This window comes from Drosophila suzukii (assembly GCF_043229965.1).
Source record: "Drosophila suzukii chromosome 2 unlocalized genomic scaffold, CBGP_Dsuzu_IsoJpt1.0 scf_2c, whole genome shotgun sequence".
NCBI classification, from domain to species: Eukaryota; Metazoa; Arthropoda; class Insecta; order Diptera; family Drosophilidae; genus Drosophila; species Drosophila suzukii.
In genome coordinates, this window is record NW_027255896.1 from 9,918,802 (window position 1) to 9,939,318 (window position 20,517).

Genomic DNA, 20,517 nt, shown 5'->3' on the forward strand with positions numbered 1-20,517 from the left:
TTTACGACACGGCCCCACGTTGGGCGCCATTAAGATTGTCACTGGTAATATGTTAAAAAAAATATATTTTATTTTTTTGTTTAAACGTGGTGTTAAACCTTTTAATTCTTATCACTTATACAAGACACTAATTTATAACTGTCGAACCGATCGCGGCCTCGGACAAAATAGGACTGCCGCTTAATTCTAAAAAATTATCCAACGAACCTCGGCCAGAAGCTTTTTTTTCTTAAGCTTCCAGAACTAATTTTTGTTTAAAATAAAAGCTTATGATGAAACTGACGCATCTCGTTGTGAAATAAAATTATGCTGACCGATGCAATTTGATTGAAAATCGGAACGCAATATGATCTGAACTTAGAACGCAATACTGTGGGCTTCGAGCGGAAGCTGATGCTTACTTTAAGTTGGGTTTGTTTATCTTGGCTGGACCACCAAGAGCGGACCGCAAAGCCAAAGGCGAGGGCAAAGACAAAAGCAAATACAAAGGCATAGGCAAAGATCGCTTAGATTGAATTCTGAAAATTGTTTATTAATTCCATATGAGGCCCGGTTTAACGGGTTGAATAACTTGCAGGCTCCTGAGATTCCTGCGCAGTGCAAGTTTGTTTCAGCAGAGTGCCACGCCCACTCTAACGCCCACAGTTTTTATGCTAGAATAAAAATTGTAACTGCACACAATACCTATCGATTGACCCAAAAGTTTTCCACGCCCACTTCAACGCCCACAAACCGCCCACAAACTTCAAAAAATCGTACATATGAACGTGGATATCTCGGAAACTATCAAAGATAGAGAATTGTGATCTCAGATTTATATTCCGCAGCCTTATATGCAGCGCACGTTTGTTACGCGAATATGCCACGCCCACTCTAACGCCCACAAACCGCCCAAACCTGTGACGCCCACAGTTTTCATGCTAGATAAAAATGTTAACTGAAATGTATTGGTCTCGTCAATACCTATCGATTGATTCAAAAAAATTTTCCACGTCCACTTTTACGCCCATCACGCTTAAATCTGTCCACCGCCGGTATGTGGGGCATATCAATCTTGCATATCTCCATTTTCCTTTGGTCCCTTTTGCTGAGTAACGGGTATCTGATAGTTGAGGTACTCAACTATAGCGGTCTCGTCAATACCTATCGATTGATCTAAAAAAAAAATTTCACGCCCACTCTAACGCCCATTACGCATCTTAATCTCGCTTTGCTGCTATCTCCATTACCCTTTGGTTACTTTAGCTGAGTAATTCGACTATAGCGTTCTTCGTAGAGTAGCCGTTACTCGTAGAGTAAAAGGGTATACTAGATTCGTTGGAAAGTAAGTAACAGGTAGAAGGAAGTGTTTCCGACCCCATAAAGTATATATATTCTTGATCAGGATCACTAGCCGAGTCGATCTAGCCACTCTAACGCCCACAAACCGCCAAAAACTGTGGCTTCTACAGTTTTGATGCTAGAATAAACATTTTAACTGAAATGTATTGTTCTCATCAATACCTATCGATTGACCCAAAAAAAAGTTTTCGACGCCCACTTCAACACCGATAAGCCACCCACAAACTTCAAAAAATCGTAAATATGAACGTGGATATCTCCGAAACTATCAAAGATAGAGAATTTGGATTTCAGATTTAGATTCCGTAGCCTTATACGCCACTTTGCTTGTGCTTGGCGTTTCGGTCACTTCCAAATTATTGAATAGATTCAACAAAACTTCTAGATATTCCAGGATGTATTATGTAATTTATCTTTCAAATTAAATTTTTACTTAAAATATAATTGTTCTTATTTCTTACGATCTTTCAATTTTTAAGTTTTGTCTTCTCTGATGTTTGGGTTGTAGTCGTGATGAGTTTTGGCGAGGGATTGCCCTTCAGCCCTTCCTTCCTTCCTTCTTTCTTATTTCGGTTGTAGTCGTGTTGCATTTTGGCGAGGGATTGTCCTTAAGCCCTTCCTTCCTTCCTTCTTTGAGTTATTAAAATATTTCCGTTCTTTTCTCTTTGGTTTTCCCGTTCGTTAAGTGTTTATTTCATTTATTTATTTATTTATTTATTTATTTATTTATTTATTTATTTTTTTTTTTATTGTTGTTTAATTTTTAATTCTTATTGTTTTTATTGTTTAAAAGTAATTTTCTTTTTTTTAAATTGTTTTTGGCTTCCACTGAATTTAATATTTTGTTTTTGTTGTGTGTTCTTGCACTGTGAATTTATTTATTTGGTCCACCTTTATTATATATTACCAGCTATTTAAATTTTTAAATCAAGATCACTTGTCACAATGTTAGGTGTCGTCGATTTGTGTGGATGTTTTGATTTTTCCACTAAAAATTGTTGGGTTTTTTGCGGCGCGAGTTCCGTTTAAATTAACTTGTTATAATTAATATGTTTTTGGAACTTATTTACGACACGGCCCCACGTTGGGCGCCATTAAGATTGACACTGGTAATATGTTAAAAAAAATATATTTTATTTTTTTGTTTAAACGTGGTGTTAAACCTTTTAATTCTTATCACTTATACAAGACACTAATTTATAACTGTCGAACCGATCGCGGCCTCGGACAAAATAGGACTGCCGCTTAATTCTAAAAAATTATCCAACGAACCTTGGCCAGAAGCTTTTTTTTCTTACGCTTCCAGAACTAATTTTTGTTTAAAATAAAAGCTTATGATGAAACTGACGCATCTCGTTGTGAAATAAAATTATGCTGACCGATGCAATTTGATTGAAAATCGGAATGCAATATGATCTGAACTTAGAACGCAATACTGTGGGCTTCGAGCGGAAGCTGATGTTTACTTTAAGTTGGGTTTGTTTATCTTGGCTGGACCACCAAGAGCGGACCGCAAAGCCAAAGGCGAGGGCAAAGACAAAAGCAAATACAAAGGCATAGGCAAAGATCGCTTAGATTGAATTCTGAAAATTGTTTATTAATTCCATATGAGGCCCGGTTTAACGGGTTGGATAACTTGCAGGCTCCTGAGATTCCTGCGCAGTGCAAGTTTGTTTCAGCAGAGTGCCACGCCCACTCTAACGCCCACAGTTTTTATGCTAGAATAAAAATTGTAACTGCACACAATACCTATCGATTGACCCAAAAGTTTTCCACGCCCACTTTAACGCCCACAAACCGCCCACAAACTTCAAAAAATCGTACATATGAACGTGGATATCTCGGAAACTATCAAAGATAGAGAATTGTGATCTCAGATTTATATTCCGTAGCCTTATATGCAGCGCACGTTTGTTACGCGAATATGCCACGCCCACTCTAACGCCCACGTCCACTTTTACGCCCATCACGCTTAAATCTGTCCACCGCCGGTATGTGGGGCATATCAATCTTGCATATCTCCATTTTCCTTTGGTCCCTTTTGCTGAGTAACGGGTATCTGATAGTTGAGGTACTCAACTATAGCGGTCTCGTCAATACCTATCGATTGATCTAAAAAAAAAATTTCACGCCCACTCTGACGCCCATTACGCATCTTAATCTCGCTTTGCTGCTATCTCCATTACCCTTTGGTTACTTTAGCTGAGTAACTCGACTATAGCGTTCTTCCTTGTTATACCCGTTACTCGTAGAGTAAAAGGGTGTACTAGATTCGTCGGAATGTATGTAACAGGCAGAAGGAAGCGTTTCCGACCCCATAAAGTATATATATTCTTGATCAGGATCACTAGCCGAGTCGATCTAGCCATGTCAGTCTGTCCGACTGTCCGTCTGTCTGTCCGGATGAACGCTGAGATCTCGGAAACTATGGGAGCTAGGCTATTGAGATTTGGCGTGCAGATTCCTGAGCTTCTTACGCAGCGCAAGTTTGTTTCAGTAGAGTGTCACGCCCACTCTAACTCTAACGCCCAGTTTTGATGCTAGAATAAAAATTTTAACTGAAATGTAATGCTCTCATCAATACCTATCGATTGACTCAAAAAAAAAAACTATCAAAGATAGAGAATTTTGATTTAAGATTTAGATTCCGTAGCCTTATACGCAGCGCAAGTTTGTTACGCGAATATGCCACGCCCACTCTAACGCCCACAAACCGCGAAAACCTGTGATGCCCACAATTTTTATGCTAGATAAATTTTAGCTGAAATGTATTGGTCTCGACAATACCTATCGATTGGTCCAAAAAAAAATTTTCCACGCCCACTCTAACGCCCATAACGCTTAAACCTGTATACCGCCGGTAGGTGGCGCATTTTAATCTCGCTTTGCTTCTTTCATATCTCTATTTAGCTGAGTAACGGGTATCTGATAGTCGAGGTACTCTACTATAGCGTTCTTCCTTGTTTTTATATAAATCGGTTCATCGTCCTTCAACCTCAATTTCTGCTTGTAAAAATGTATTTAGGGTATTCAATTGCGTTGCAAACGTTTGAAAAGTGTAAAAGTGTAAGCAGTTCCAACAACAATTTCCATATAAAATTGTTTTCAAGGCCTACAACACCCCAGCCTATGTATACAAATCTTTTGTGCTTGTGTAGAAATAGGGGGTTAATAATGGGTAGGAATTTTATCTAAGATACTAAAAGTACACTGAAAAGTTGGGTTGCAAAAGAAAAACATTTGTCTTCTATAAAACAAAATCATTGAATAACAATTTCAATGGAAGAAAAACCCTCAAGAAAGCGAGCCAGAGGGGTCGAAACTAAGCGATGGTCTGAGAGCGAAGTTAATAAAGACCTACATTATATGCTGGAGCAATACAAAAATTTAAAAGTTATCTTTCTTTTGTACGTCAATTTCCTGCAACGTTATTTTATAATAGAGGGCGTTCATGATTCTCGTCTGGCAATTGAATACCCTAATTGTTGTTGTTCAGTTGGTTTTAAGACCGAATACGTCAGTATATTTTCCACATTGTTCCGTTAATTGTTGTTCGAATTGAACGGCAAAATTTTTTTTAGTTTTTCTATGATGTTTTGTTCTTTACTATTCGATGCGTTTTGAATTACATTATAATCGGAAATTGGTTCACATTTTAAATTTTTTATACTAATCAATTGATCCGTACTGGTTGTGTTGATTAATCGGACAAATGTATTCTGTTTTGATGTGATAGTATTGTCAACGTAAATACCAGGATGAATCTTCTGATTTGGTATTAATATTGTATCAGTATCGGACATTATTTTGATTTTTCGTACTACTTGAGATCTGGCTGGTAGGAGAATTGTATTGGAATATATATGTGAATGTCTATGTTATTTGGTCTTATTATAAACCAATCCTCTATAGGTTTAAGATCTATTTGGCAGCTTAATTATTTTATAAAATCGATTCCTATTATTCCATCACATGGAATCGCAAAATCATGATTTACTATATGAAAATTATATGGAACTATATATTTGTATGTTTAGAGTTCTATTGGAGCAATTCCTTTGGATTTTATGATTCCCTCGCCTATTCCTTGAATATTTATTGTATTTTTTAATTGTAAATTGTTAAAGACATCTGCATTTTCTTTTAAAAGCGAAATATTTGCTCTCGTAACCACAAGGAACCTAAGCTGCTTCCTTGTTTCTGAATTAATAAATGGTACGAAGATATTGAGATTGAGGTTAATTGTATACACCGTTGGTATTTTTAATTTCTCGTATCTAAAGGGGTTTGTGAGTTTCCCGAAACTGGCTGGGTATAGCGGACATTATTGTTTTGTTGTGTGTTGCCGTAGTTGCTGGTATTTTGGATATTGTTGTTTCCTCTATAATTTCCACGATCTCTATTACAGCTACTTCGGTTGTAGCCGTTAATACCCATTATTTTGGTAGCTCCCACGACTATTTACTCTACCTCTACCACGGTAGTTACCTCTGAAGTTGTTACCTCTATAGGCCTGTCCTTTTCTTACAAATAGTATTGCGTTGGCATTACCCGTCATTTCAGTAATACATTGTATGTACTTGGTGACAGCCTCAAGGATTGTTTTGAGTCGGCCATGCTCACAATTTTTGACCATTGTGTTTATAGCCTCCTTGGTGCTGAATTTGTCTGCGTGTTCAGCGGGTAAACCTTCATCAATATACGAAGCTTCAAGTAGCTTTCGTAAGTTGTCAACTCCAGTTGTGAATTTTTCGGCAGATTTTTCATTTTGAGTAGTTTTTGCCATTTTTGCTTTGACTACATCGAATGTTTTGCCGACAATGGTGTCTTGTAATTTTTTTATAATTCCGTTTTTTTGATTTTATGACTTCAACAGCTATCTCCTCAAATGTGCCTTTGGTTAGGCTTACTAATTTCAAGCTTCAGACCAACAATTTTTATCTAGTCGATCTCTTTGGTGATGTATTAGTAAACGCGCATTGTAAAAGCGAGTTACTAATATTTCTGCATGTTTATTTATAGTGGCTTGTTCTATTGATATATTTTGCGTTAACGATTTGTATGATTTATCGAAATCGCTTTTGATTTATTTAGATCCCTATATAATTCACTCTATTTTATTATAATATGGATATGAATTATTCTTGTATACTCACATGGACACCCGGGATGGTGCTCAATACCATCGCTTTTTGTTTATTAGAGCAATGTATTAATGGTTAGCTTTCTAAATTATATGTTGACATATATAAATTTTCTAACTCATAGATTGTAATCGCGGTCGTTGAGACCAGTGATATTATTCTTTCACTAAAATTTTGATCCCTCATATAGGTATTAATAACTGCCTCTACGTTCATTCTTGTTTTGTTTATCTACCTATACTTGTGGCCATCAAATAATAATATTTTTTGTTTTTTACGGTTAATATTATATTAAAAATAATTTTTTTTTAAATTTCAATAATGCTTGAAACTATAAAGAGAAAGTTTTTCTGGAATCTCTTCTTTAAACACCTACTGTGTAATATATAAACTTTTAGAAAAACACTTGCTGACATTATAATTACAATTACAATTATTTTTTCTAGATCAATATTTTGAGATTCTACTTTATTAACGAGGTTCGCCGTCGAGTCGACAACTTTTGTGTCTACAAAACCCAATTTGGGAATATATTCCAAAAATTTTTATATTTTATGCCAAGTATATATGGCGAATTATTATTTTGAATTTCTTGTACTTTATTCATACTGTTATTCATAAAGAACAACAAGGAAGAACGCTATAGTCGAGTACCTCGACTATCAGATACCCGTTACTCAGCTAAATAGATATATGCAAGTAGCAAAGCGAGATTAAAATGCGCCACCTACCGGCGGTATACAGATTTAAGCGTTATGGGCGTTAGAGTGGGCGTGGAAAATTTTTTTTGGGTCAATCGATAGGTATTGATAAGAAAATTACATTTCAGTTAAAATTTTTTATCTAGCATAAAAATTGTGGGCGCACAGGTTCTCGCGGTTTGTGGGCGTTAGAGTGGGCGTGGCATATTCGCGTAACAAACTTGCGCTGCGTATAAGGCTACGGAATCTAAATCTGAAATCCAAATTCTCTATCTTTGATAGTTTCCGAGATATCCACGTTCATATTTACGATTTTTTGAAGTTTGTGGGCGGTTTATGGGCGTTAGGGTGGGCGTGGCAAACTTTTTTTTGGGTCAATCGATAGGTATTGATGAGAAAATTACATTTCAGTTAAAATTTTTATTCTAGCATCAAAACTGTAGGAGCCACAGTTTTGGGCGGTTTGTGGGCGTTAGAGTGGGCGTGACACTCTACTGAAACAAACTTGCGCTGCGTAAGAAGCTCAGGAATCTGCCAAGTGATCGTGATTTAAAAATTTAAATAGCTGGTAATATATAATAAAGGTGGACCAAATAAATAAATTGGGTCAATTGATAGGTATTGATGAGAAAATTACATTTCAGTTAAAATTTTTTATCTAGCATAAAAATTGTGGGCGTCACAGGTTTTCGCGGTTTGTGGGCGTTAGAGTGGGCGTGGCATATTCGCGTAACAAACTTGCGCTGCGTATAAGGCTACGGAATCTAAATCTGAAATCCAAATTCTCTATCTTTGATAGTTTCCGAGATATCCACGTTCATATTTACGATTTTTTGAAGCTTGTGGGCGGTTTATGGGCGTTAGGGTGGGCGTGGCAAACTTTTTTTTGGGTCAATCGATAGGTATTGATGAGAAAATTACATTTCAGTTAAAATTTTTATTCTAGCATCAAAACTGTAGGAGCCACAGTTTTGGGCGGTTTGTGGGCGTTAGAGTGGGCGTGGCACTCTACTGAAACAAACTCAAACTCTCAATAGCCTAACTCCCATAGTTTCCGAGATCTCAGCGTTCATCCGGACAGACAGACGGACAGACGGACATGACTAGATCGACTCGGCTAGTGATCCTGATCAAGAATATATATACTTTATGGGGTCGGAAACTTTTCCTTCTGCCTGTTACATACATTCCGACGAATCTAGTATACCCTTTTACTCTACGAGTAACGGGTATAATTAGGAAAGTAAAGAAAATATTGTGTATAGTAATTTTTTCAGATTTCATTTTGACTGATTTACAATGTGTCGCTCTATATAATTAAAATATCTGCCATATGACTTTAGTGTAAAGCCTAACAGGGGTAAGTAGTTTTCAAGCAGTGTTTTCACGCATCGGCTTGAGTATAAGAGTTTAATATTAAAAGTAACTTAGGCATTGGCAATTAATGCAGCCTTTGTTACGTTACTTCGCACCAGTGCGAAGTTGGCTTTCAATTTTAGCCAGCTCGGTATTGTGTATTGCTGCCTCTCCAGGTGTCGCTGCCGTCTTGATTAGTTCCTTGGCCAACCTCCGTTTGCGCAAGAGTTTATTCCTCTTGCCGCTCCTCTTCTTTTTTGGTTTGGTCCCCTTTTGTTTGCGTTCCCTGTACTCAGCTATTGTGAAGGGCGTGGTCCATCGTTTGGATACACCTCTAGAGCTTCTTGTAGACTTGGTGCATCCCTTTGCTCGACAGGAGCAGCTTCCCCTAGTCCAACGTCGTGGTTAATACTCAGTAGACTTCCCTCGTAGGTGTAGGAGGATTTGCTATGCCTCCCACACTTTTATCCTGCTACAGTTGTCCTTGGCCTATGGGCTCAGACGGCTCCGGTGCTGGTCCTCGCACAGGCAATAACTTTTTAAATTCAGTTTTATTTTATTTTGTTGCATTTATTTCTTTTCGTTTTGTTTGTATTCGTCTCATTAGAGTGAATATCTCGTTTCTAACTTACTAGACACAATAGACACACATTGTTTCACGTAAACATTTTTCGCTCGTACTTTTTGGTTGGCTCTCTTCTAGCTTCCCTCGCGTTTCTTCAACTTTGTTTTTGTCTCCGGATTCAACATAACTGTCACGGTCGCCATGTATAATTTATTGTCTGCCATGTATTATTTGGTTTCAGTGGCCATCGGCCACGGCAAGATGTTTATTCATTGATGCTCAAAATTAGAGTGACTTAAAACTAGCTATTCGCGGCTGCGCTGCCTGCAAACATTGGCAGCGGCCGTCATGTCTATATCAATGTATATGGTCACAAATGTATTTGGCTGATAGCAGTAAGAGCGCGAGAGAAGTTGTATGTGCATTCATTGTATGTGTCTGGACTCAGGCCATGTAAATAAGCTGATCCTAGCACTTCCCATAAGTTGGGCTCTGAGGCGCGTTCATATTTCGGTTGGCCGCACGTTTAAGTACACTTTAACACAATGTTGGTATCGGTACAGTGGGTACTCGCTACAATGATACATGTAACAGAGAGTAGGCAAGCAGATCTACTAAAGGCACACTGGCTAACAGCAGCAGAAGGCGAACAGCAGAGTAACAGCAGCAGCAGTCGTACAGCAGACTAACAGCAGAAGGAGCAGACGAAGTAGAAGTAGCAGCCAAACAGCAGAGTAAGCAAGAGAGAATTGAAGCAACCGAACGTGTGTGAAAAGTCAGCAGAAAGCAGCAGCATTTATCCAGCAGTTTAATAAAATCCAATTGTTCTATTCATTACCTGTGCACCGCGAAATAATATTAATAAACAATATCCAATAATATCTTACATACATGCATACTACACCGGGATAGAAGTTGAAGTGCAAATTATTATTATTATAAAATGTAAAATTTACAGGCGAACTTTAATAAAGCTATAGCTACGTGGCCTTATGCTTAAAAACTAGATAACAAATTTCAATATTCATTTCTTAACATCATTTATCTATAAAGCTTATTTAATTTCACTAATTATATTATTAGACCTAAGGAATTTTATATTTTTTTTTATATGTGCTGCACTGGGGTTTAAAATGGATTGTAATAGGTTTGTGGAAGTGGAGAGAGACGATCTTATGGAATCGAGAAAGGATCATTCTATAAGGATGTGTCGAGGTGTTCTAATTTCGTTGTTGCATAGGGGGCAAGATGGTATTGTGGGAGGGCGAGTAAAAAGATGGCTATGGGTTAAGTTGGTGTGTCCTAACCGAAGACGTACAATTTTTGTGAAGGTATGACGTGGGATGAATAGGTCGGCTTGAAGTCGACCATAGTAATATATATATATTTATTTGATCTGTATTGTTTGATTTGTAATAATTATTTGTTTGATTAAAAAGAGGAGTTTGTAGTTCTTTATAGTGTTTTTAATGTGTTTTAGCATATCGGATATGTTCAGGTTGTCGTAGAATGTCAGGGCAATGCAAAGGCGTTTTTGTCGATTTCATCAGCAACTTCATTGCCCTATATGCCACAGTTACACGGGATCCATGTAATGGTTATTTTGTTAAAGTTTTTTAACAGAATTTGTCCGATTATGCATTGTAGATAGCAATGATTTCGGCAGAGAAGATGGAGCCATAGTATGGTAGTAAGTGCTGTTGGCTTATGTCGTTGGATACTACACTAAAGGATGACGCGCTAGAAATTTTTGAACCATCGGTGTAGATGAATGTGATGGTCGGGTATTTGTTTTTGAATTCGAGGAACTTTTGCTGGTAGACTAGTTGTGGAGTGGTGGCTTTCAGTAGTTTACGCAGAGTTCTATCTATCAAATTTTATACATCCGACCAAGTTGGGTTTATATCTTTTTTTTGAAATGGGTGGCTTGGGTGGCTAATCAAGTTCTAGGGCGGATTCGCTTCTTTCTTTTTAATATTTTGGTAACTATTGATTTAAGCGGAGAGTTATGGGAGAGTAGGATGGGTTTTATAGTTTTAAAGATACAAAACTTGGATCGAATATCTATTGACATCATGTTAGACTCGAAGAAAATGTTATGGATGGGGGTGGTTCGAAAAGCACCTAGTGCTGATCTGATGGCTTAATTGTGGATGTTGTGCAATTACCGTAAGCCGAAGTCGATCTTTGACAAAATAAGCGCTTTTATGATGTTTAAGATGGTGAGGTGATTGCAGTTGAACTTGTTGCTCGATATGCACTTCATGATTTTGACACGATTTGAGATTCCAATTTTATCAAACGCTTTTGTAAAAGCAAGTGAAATCACTGATAAGTGATTCTTCGTTGATAAAGAAGAGGATATCAGGTGATCTAAAACCAGTAAATTGTCTGATATTGACTTTCCTTTTTGAAACTATCGATCGAGTTGTTGTAGGAAACAAACCACCACAGCCGATTTGCAATGATTTTGTCTAGCATTTTAGAGAAGCCTGATTTAAAGTTTGTAGTGTTGTGGGATAAAGCTGGTAAAAACTCGTATATTGTTAAAATGATTGCATAGTCTGAGTTTTATTACTGGGTGGAGGTTCTTTAGCATTTGGTAGAAGACACGATCGAGACCTGGGGACTTTCCGTTTTGCTTTGACAGAGCTGTGTTGAGTTCAAGGGAGGTGATGGGAGATTCGATTTTTAATGCGCTAGTTGAAGGCTGGTAATTCTGTTGGATGGGTTGTATGTTATTTTTGTGGTGGGTGAAGGTTGTTGAGAAATTATCGTCGTTCATTGGCTATCTCTAAGCTATTTGTTATTTTAGTGGGTGAATTTGGTTGTGCGATGCAGTGGATACCGATTCTTGGTTGAAGTCCAAATAGTCTTCTAAGATTACTCCAAATTTTGGAGGTCGAAGAGCTTGGATTAATTTCCGAGGTGAATATTTCTAGTGAGTTACGTTTAGCTATTTTTATTTCTCGTTTAAGAGAGGCACTGGCTCTTTTATAGTTAATTATGTTCGTGCTGGAAGGATATTAAAGTATCCTTTTTTTTTTTTTTTTTAAGTGTTTGTAGGTGAGTGTTCCACCATGGTACTGTGCGTTTCGAATGGGGATTGGGTATTCTATTCTATTCCTTTTTTAGGGTAAGCGGCTTCCTTGTTAAGATTGTGGCTTATGGGCCGTTGAAGGTGAAAGTGGTTACGAGCCGCGACGTATTTGGGCCAATTTGCGGCATCTAGTTTGAATTTAGGTAAGAAGGTAGGGGTAGAAGTAGTGTCAAATAGTGTTGTGATGATAGGAAAGTGGTCGCTTCCAACCGTACTTGATTCGATGAACCAAACGGAATCGAGGGCAAGGGTCGCACATGCGAGAGTGAGATCGACGTGTGTGAGAGTGTTGTATGTGCTGAAATGTATGGGAGAACAATCGTGTAGTAGGGTTAGAGGAGATTGGTAAATAAATTGGGCAACTGTGTTTCCTTTTTTGTTATTCCTTGGTGAACCCCATAAAGTATGCCAGCTATTGAAGTCCCTGGTAATGAGGTAGATAAATCGCTATATACATTTTCAAGGTTGTTGCATGTAAAATGTTGTCTTGGTGGGATGTAAGAGCAGAATATGTTGAAGGTATACTTGGATTGGATTTAAGAGCAGAGTGACTCGAAGTCTTGTGGAAGATGAATTTCGGTGTGCTGAATTGAGTTGTGTACTAGGATAGCAACGCTTGCAGAGGCATTGACAGCAGAATTAAGCGTATATATAGTTTAATTGATAGGAGTGGGAAAGTTTTTATAGGGTATTAGGTGAGTTTCTTATAGACATATAATTTGTGGAGTGTACTTTTTTATCAGGAGTTGGAGTTGTTTGTAGTGGTTTAAGTAGCCGCTGATATTCCATTGTAGTATTGAAATAGTCATAATATTTAGTTGGTAATGTAATGGCTTAAAGTGTAGCTTAGGACTTAGTTTGTTGTTTTTGTATTGGTGGAGTTGACTGTGGCTTTGATTGTGGACCTAGTTAGCACATAATCTTGTTTAACGAATCTTTTCTCTCTTTTGGATAGTTTGGAAGGGTAGATTTTAGTAGTAAAATTAGACTTATCGTTAGTAAATGGTTGCGAGGTGTCAGAAGCTGTAGCCATCTCTTCCTCGCTTTTGTATTGAATTGAAGGTCGAATATTACTGCCAGAGGGTTGATCTGCTCCGTTCTTTTTATTGTCCGTTGAATGTTGTTGTTTGGTTGTTGTTGTCGGCGGTGGCGTGAAGTCTATTGTAGAGGTTTAAGCGGCTTGTTGTTGCGGCTTGCCATGGTTAGGACTAGCCACTGTAGAGTAGAGGGATCCGTCGTGTTGGTGTATTGTCTTATAAATGGACCAAGGTTCGCGTTGTTCACTTTTTGTATGGCCTTGATTGCTTGGATTTCGTTGTAGATGATAAGGACAGGAAATGCCTTATCTCTGGAATGGTGATTGTTGTGGAGTATTTTCTGTCTGTGTAGCTGATGCATCTTAAGTTGTTGGTGCATGACTGTCCCAGTTGAGATGGGCTGGTTGACTACAAAAAAGGCATAGTTCGGCGTTTTTGCAGTGCTTGGATGGAAGTCCGATTCGCAGGCAGTTAAAGCGACACATTACCGGTGGAATGTAAATGCATACTCTTACACGTTCGTAACCGACGTGAATAAATTCCGGGATATTTTGTGGCGAAAAAGTAATTATTAATAATCCTGAGTCAGTTGGCTTGCGTTGTATAAGCTTGGTAATTTTCCTTATTTCGACTACTTTTTGGGATTTTAAGTTATCCACGATTTCCTCGGTATCGATTCCATTTAGGTCTGGACAGTATATAACTTCTTTGCAGGTGTTTAACGATCAATGTTCTGAGACTGTTACAGGTATGTCGCCGGGGATCAATTTAAGATCCGTTTGGGTCTGGTTTTTCTTCAACTACTCCTCCAACGGTTAAGTCAATGATTTGTTTCAGTGTAAACGGCGAGACCTTTGCTAGGGAACCGTTGTTGTTGTTGTTGGATCGAGTGATAATTAGGTACTTCAGTACAGTGGTTGCTGATCTGAATTGCTGATAAGAAATCAATAGATAGGCGCGGGGTTGAGGGGGTGGTTCGATTCGGAAGATTGAAGGTTTATTACTTCAGAGAACACAAGAATGGCACAACCGTTCGAATCGACTGCCAAAATTGAACTGGAGTGCAAATTAAATGATAAAGGTTGTTATAATTATAGAATATGATTATAGAACGTACATCGTGGCAAATTTAGAGGATAATAATTTCAGGAACATTGAAAATTAGGCGACTTACGAGTTCTACAGAATTATTATCACCTCTTATAAGATTTTGCATAAAAATAGTACCAAGCATTGTTCTACGATTTACAAGTGTAGGTAAATTAAGCAATAGTAATCTAATCTGATAGGAAGGTAGTCTTACGTTTTGATCCCAGTTCAAACTACGAAGGGCAAAAAGAAGACATTTTTTTGTACCGACTCAATACGGTCAATATACACTTGATATTGTGGACTCCAATAAATAATATTTTGGATGTATAAGGGTCATAAAATTCTTTTGACCAACGCTTTATAAGCCCAAGAACACTCATGGCTTTGTTGACAGTGGACATTATGTGGCAGTCAAATTTTAGTTTTGGGTCCAGAAGAACCCCTAAATCATTAACTGAATATATTCGATTGAATGGCGTATTTTGAAGAGAGTAACTAACAAAAGTAGGAGTACCCCTATAAAAAGTCATAACGTTGCATTTAAGGCAGTTCAAATTTTAAAGGTTGTACTCACACCATCCCTGAAAAGAATCGATATCTGAATGTAAGTTGAAACCCGACGCTGTATCATTATATGATAAACAAAGCTTAACATCAGTAGGGGAGAGATGGTGACGGAGAGCAGAGGGCAGTGCGAGCACGCGAGTTGTAGACATCTGGATAAATCTGCCGCTCGTCACTGCCCCCAGAAATTAAACACCCTTTTGGTTTGAACACTTAGGATATTAACACAAAACAAAATGATAATATAATTCTCTCTCTCTCTATTGGCTTAATGATTTTTCCTAATTTAATTATAAGAATGAAATTATCTCCAAAACCAGTTTTAGACATTTTTTAACATTGATAGAAAAGAGACAGAAATATTTTGTTCTATGACGCTGTAAATCATGATTCAATTTAGGAGTAAATGTGTCTAAATGGGATGGAGTTGGCAACCATCCTTGATATAAATTGGTATTCATCGGTGGGAATCTGTGAAATCAATAAATTAGAAAATAAAACTGCAAATATTAAACGGTTCTTTTCTTTAATTGTCTGATATCTTTGATTATATTCTGCTAACTACATGTTATGAGTTAGTATCTAGGATTTGAGGTGATCAATAATAATATAAAACAAGAACGGAGGTTAACTTCGGCTAGCCGAAGTTTGTATACCCTTGCAGTTATAATTATTAAATTTAATTCGAAATTCTGAAATATACAAAAAATGATATTCCCCAAGTATGTCAAAAATACCGAAGCTATAATTTGTTTCATATTACTTTCCCACAAATTTTCCGATCGCAGCTATATGATATAGTCTCACGTTTCCGAAATCAATTCTGGATTACATAACGTAGTGTTCACCATAATTCGTAGACTTGAAATCATGTCACCTCGATTCATTAACATAGTTATTGTGTTTAGAAGGTATTGAAAGTGCTGACCAATTATCTACCCTTTAAATTGTATAATAAATTGGTCAATTTCCTCATGAAATTTCATTAAATTAATTTTATTTTCTTACAGGGCCTTACACATCTAGTCTCCACTTCAAAATGACGTATGAAAAAAATATTTTATTGTTTTGGGGCTACTTTTTAGAAATGTCAAAATAATGTATGCATTGCTAAGAGCACAAACCCCGCCCTTAAGGTGTGTTTCACAATAGGGAAACCGGTTTCCTTTAAACCCGTTTAATGACGGACAGCCCATTTCCTCGATATTAATGAGCTGACGACTCCTAAAAAACGTCTGTAGAAATCGTTTCTTTTCCACACCTTTACAAATAATTTGTTTTCCGCTTTTAATTGTCCTTAGATACTTTAGAGTTTGTGGAAAACTATTTTCTCCATCGTTCCAAAAAATTTTGTGATGTGTATTGGCTAACCAAATGGCAGTCTTTCGAGATTTTGTATTTAGCAAAGTAAAATCATATGGTGGTTCTATTAAAAAACTATTATTCAAGCTTGGATCTTTTTGAATACAATTCCAATTTCCTTTAGAATAAAATTATTATTATTATCAAAGAAACTTTGAACATCAATCGAAACAGTATATTTCAACATTTTCCTAATGTTAAACAACTTGTTGTACTATTTTGGTATTTTCATGACTTGGTGTCTTTAGTTCTGTTGAAATTCTCACATCAATAAGACCAATTTTTACTGATTCGTTTTGATATGAAAGATCAACCACAATAATAGGGTTCTTCAATTTAAATTCATTTGGGGTCAAAAATGGTTGTGATTCACGATTATAGTAACTAGATTAAAATCTTGTATACATTTCATACAGCTGAGCATACTGATTCTTACTAAAATCAACATTCAGATTATCATATGGATATGACTCAGAATTCAAGTGAACTTTCAAGTTTGATAAGTTATTTGTGATAAGTTCTCCATTTAGTGTAAATCCAAGTATGGAAAATCTTGGTTTTCGCGGTTAGCCGACAATTTCACATTCCAGCTCTGTTGACTCCCATACCCAATTTGGGGTTAACATGTAAATCCCAACTCTGGAATGCTTTTGGTAGGTTTAGACCACTTTTAATAATATCGTACATCTTAATTTTTGTAAGATCGCTCAGAGTTACATGGGGAATTTTCCAGGTTTTATTCGTAATTTCCAGTTTAAAAGTTTGTTCATTTCTGGTTTGTTCAAGATTTACCGAGATTCTTAGTTAGCATCAACACTAGTTCGTGTTTACAATTTAACAAAACTTTTTTATAATCCTCAGCATATCCCAACAAATTTTTTAATGGTACAGAAAAGTTAAAGGTGGGTCCCGTACAAAATTTCATCTCCACTGCTCCATCCGGAATTTAATAGATTTTGACTTTGAAGATTATCCAGAGATATATAATTTTTTAGGGTAGTACTCATATTGACATCGACTTGACACGTTGAACACGTTGTATTTAGTTGTTACCTAGCAGTATTTTGATGGTTACTTTCTGTTTAGTCTTGTTTTTGGATGGTTACTTTTGTATAGTACCTGTACAGTACTTGGTTTTGGATGGTTACTATCTGTACAGTATCTGTAAAGTACTTGGTTTTAGATGGTAACTAAATGTTAACAAGTATTATAGTTGATATAGTCTCTTATTAAGAATTATCAAAGTACACAAGTTAAAGTTTCTAAGATGTGTTAGCCAATCACACTTGCAGTGAACTATCATTACCTTACCGTCATCAAAGTCACATGTCCAAGACCCAAGGACATTGAATAAAATACTTCCCCTTCATTTGTACCTGTAGTTTTAATTACAGTCAGCAACAAAATTTTTAGGATCATTCAATGTTTTTTTACATATTTTATTATTGAAAACATATTTCATTAAATTCATAATTAATTATATTTAATATATATTTGTATATAATTAATTTTCTTACTCCATCCCTCTGTAAGAAACATGTCGGTTATTAATCTTCGTTCCAATCGCAGATTTTCGCTTGGTTCCCATAGATAGATGTAAAATAGTTCTCACAATGTAATCTTTCTCAGATGTTGGAATATTTTTAAAGCATTCATTTGTTCTAACCCATATTAATATTATAACATATTTCGAAAGCATCATTAGCTAGCATAGGAGCGTCTTTCAATTTAATTTCTGATTCAAATTTATGATAGAGGTGTTGGGACCTGGTAATATCGGTTTTTGTTGTCAACTATTTTTCTAGTTTTCTAGTTCTATTCTATTTGTATACTTTTGTATGAGTATGACATCATTGTCTAAGATTCTGAATAAGTTTAATAAACTCTTTAATTACAATACTCATCTGGTTTTCGTGATTCATGATGAGCTGCTTGGACTTTGATTACTAGCTGTAATTAACTGTTATGAGCTATGCTTAGATGGTTACTATCTGCTTGGTAGATGTCTATTAGTTGCTTACTAGTTTTTATTAGCTGGTTACTATATGTTTAGTAGATGTATACAAGATGTTTAGTATCTGGTTTCTATATGTTTAGTATCTGGTTTCTATATGTTTAGTAGATGTATACAAGTTGTTTACCAGATGTATACAAGTTGCTTACTAGCTATTTAGTATCTGGTTTCTATATGTTTAGTAGATGTATACAAGTTGTTTACTAGCTGTTTAGTATCTGGTTTCTATATGTTTAGTATCTGTTTACTTGATGTTTACTTATTATTATTAGCTGGTTACTAGTTGTTATTAACGTCTACGAGCTTTTATAGTCTTTTGTTAAGAATGATCAAAAATTCCTGATCACTAGACGACTTTCGATGTGAAGTAAAAACTTACACTCTGATTTTCAATGTGTTTGCTATGTACGTGAGAAAGAACGCAAAGCCAAAATATCTCAAGATTTATATATAAAACTTAGAGGAACATATCCGATTATGTTGGGGGAAGATGTATCCTGTGATTGTAAAACTAATTAAGAAATAAATTGTTCACAAGCTGTCTAAAAGCTGTTTAGAAGCTGTTTTGATAAACAATTTTGATTCATAATGACAGATACTAAGAATATATATTAATATCATCCACTTTAACTAGTATATTGTTAAAATAAAACATTTCCATTTTTAATGTTCTTTCATCTTATGTAGGTATAATAAATTAAATCTTAACTACGATAGCTAGCCTTACATCCCATAACTATAGTTATTAGCTACAATAAAATGTCTAGAAAGAACAAAATATATGAATGTCAAAAACGATTTAAAACTAACTATAATTGTGAAAGTAATTGAAATCGCTCCGACGTAATACAGTAAAAAACAAAAAACACTGTGATTATCCCATTTTCTATCACCATAACAAATGTGTATACCCACACCTAAATGACCAATTGTATCCTTTCTCCAAAAATGTCACCGATAATTTAAATCCCATTAAGCAAACCACCCATTGCTAACCGTACCATAACCCCAGAGTCAAGTTGGTTACCTACAATAAACACCGATGGTGGTGTAAAGGATTGCTAAAATGCCTCGACGCAGGCGCAAAGGTCATAAAAAAAAGGTCATAAAATATATAATTAGGAAAGTATTTTTTATTTGCGAACAATTTATAACTGTTACCAACAACACTAATACTTGTTCCAAAGGATTTGCTTAAATGCTTCTACGCAGGCGCAAAGGTCAAGGTATTGGAAAAAATTCATGGAATATTATCCCTTCATAAAAGAGGTCATAAAATACATAATTAGGAAAGTATTTTTTATTTGCGAACAATTTATAACTGTTACCAACAACACAAATAGTTGTTACAAAGGATTGCTAAAATGCCTTGATGCAGGCGCAAAGGTCAAGGTAATGGAAAAATTCATGGAATATTATCCCTTGACCAAATACGAAATTTCTTCTATTTGGATAATAAAAAAATATATATTAATTCAATGCTTTGATTTTTCCATCAAAATGCTTGATAAATCTAGTTGTATGATATTCTCTAACTAACTAACTCTCTAACTATTCTCTAACTAACTAATTGAGTAATAAGTTTTCATGTGTCTATTTAATTTATTAAAAACAGTATTAGTCTTCTCTCATAAAATTGATCTTTTGGATCCCTCTAATTCCCCACCGGTGAAATGTATGTTCCTCATATTTAATAATGATGGTTTGTCAACCCCGACCAACCTCCGCAACATAGATGGGTACTTGTAATTCACATTTAAGATATTTCCATCCTTCTCTAACTAACATCCTTTTATCCATCATGTAAACAGGTTTAGAATTGTATTGCATGCTTCAACCCCTAGCCACACCCACCACTGTAACAGATTTGACTTTTCCAATGGCTGCCCCAGCTAACTAAACTGTACATTTCTTTTGATTTTCTCTTTTTCTTTCTAAGCAATGTACACAATTTGTAAACTGGTTCTGACCTCCCTCTTTTATGGCATCCTCTACTTTATTTTCGTTATATTTCTGATCGTTTCCTAACAGTAGGTTGTTAAACTTTTATAATTTTATGGGATTATTGAGCACCCGAAATCCCAGATAATAACTCATAACATGTAACTAGCAGAATATAGTCAAAGATATCAGACTCTAAAAAGACAAGATTTACCTACTATTCAATTTACCATCTACAATCCCTGGAGAAGAGTTTAGTATTTGCAGTTTAATTTTCTAATCTATTGATTTCACAGATTC